Below are 1,643 nucleotides of genomic sequence, written 5' to 3'. Positions count from 1 at the left end.
ACAAAATTATAATTCTTGCATGAAATTTCTCTAACCATTTATCTTTATTTTTCTTTCTTATTCTTTTATACCTTTTGATTTGCAGATGTGAACATGGGGCAAAGTCTAGTCTATCTAGAAAACTCAGTACATATTCTTCTCGATTAAAAAAATGCATTGAACTACTTCATACAAAAATATTAGGCTTTGCAGAAGCCGCTGTCGCCTGTTTTTCCCAGTTGCCAGCCACCAGCCATGGTCAACCCCACTGTGTTCTTCCACATTGCAGTCGATGGCGAGCCTTTGGGCTGTGTCTGCTTCGAGCTGTTTGCAGACAAAGTTCTGCAAACAGAAAACTGTCATGCTCTGTGCACTGGAGATAAAGGATTTGGTTATAAGGGTTCCTGCTTTCACAAAATTATTCCAGGATTTATGTGCCAGGGTGGTGACTTCACACGCCATAATGGCACAGGTGGCAAGTCCATCTATGGGGAGAATTTTGATGATGAGAACTTCATCCTGAAACATACAGATCCTGGTATTTTTTTTCCATGGAAAATGCTGGACCAAGCAAAAACAGTTCCCAGTTTTTCATCTGCACTGCCAAAACTGACTGGTTGGATGGCAAGCATGTGGTCTTTGGGAAAGTGAAAGAGGCCATGAACATTGTAGAAGCCATGGAGCACTTTGGGTCCAGGAATGGCAAGACCAGCAAGAAGATCACCATTGCTGACTGTGGACAGCTGTAATACATTTGACTTGTCTTTATCTTTTCCACCAAACCATTCCTCTGTAGCTCAGGAGAGCACCCTTCCACCCCATCTGCTCGCAATATCCAGTAACCGTGCTCTCACTACAGTTCTTTTGGTTCCATATTTCCTTAATTCCCCTCCAAGTCTAGCTGGATTGCAAAGTTACATTTATGATTATGAATAAAGACTAAATAACAAAAAAAATTAAAACTAAAACAGCCCAAGAATTACTTTTTAATGTGTGAGACCAAATAATCAATATTTAACTGTATGTAAGCAAATACTTAGGCATGTATACTCATGTATAATTTGAGTGTGGAGTGTTAAAACCACAAAAATTTCAAGTAGGTGGTAAGCTGGCTCTTGAAAAAATATAAAAAAATCTTTGAACTTTGACTTTATTATTCTCATGACTGAGGTGTTGAGTTAAATTAGGTAGACTACATTGGATATTTTTTCCAAGGCAAAATAATATGCATTTATTGATGAGGAATATGTTCTAACATCACTTAGAAACAATAGCATTTGGTAAACTTTTACAAAAAAGTAAAAATTAAAATATCTATATGAAGAACAATAAAGTTTAGCATTAAATCTTAAATCTAACAGAAGTTCAATTCTGATACTATAAAAATCAGTATGCCTCATTAATCATATCACCATTGAGGAGATTTATTTCAAGTAACCCCAATTCTACTTTAGCTCTTTGAAGAACAATATTTAAAAAGCTACTTTGATTATCTTTCTAAACATCCACTATTAAAATACAAGAACACTTTAATTTTATATTTTTATTATATTTTTATTGGTGCATTGTAGTCAAACATCTCAGTAGAATACAAGACTTGTGAGGGTATATAAGCACACATCACCCAATTAGCCTTTATCCAATCCCCATCCCATTTCCTCCCC

General features: G+C 35.8%; 1 pseudogene across 1 annotated transcript; it reads left to right on the top strand.

The window, feature by feature from the left end:
* The first annotated feature begins 234 nt into the window (after positions 1-234).
* Positions 235-728, top strand: LOC308279341 (peptidyl-prolyl cis-trans isomerase A-like; annotated as a pseudogene). The gene has a single exon. The product of its transcript is annotated as a peptidyl-prolyl cis-trans isomerase A-like (transcript).
* The last annotated feature ends 915 nt before the right edge of the window (positions 729-1,643 follow it).

The sequence above is a fragment of the Muscardinus avellanarius genome (assembly GCF_963383645.1).
Source record: "Muscardinus avellanarius genome assembly, chromosome: X".
Lineage (NCBI taxonomy): Eukaryota > Metazoa > Chordata > Mammalia > Rodentia > Gliridae > Muscardinus > Muscardinus avellanarius.
The sequence above is the reverse complement of the archived record's forward strand: the minus strand, read 5'-3'. Positions and strand labels throughout refer to the sequence as shown.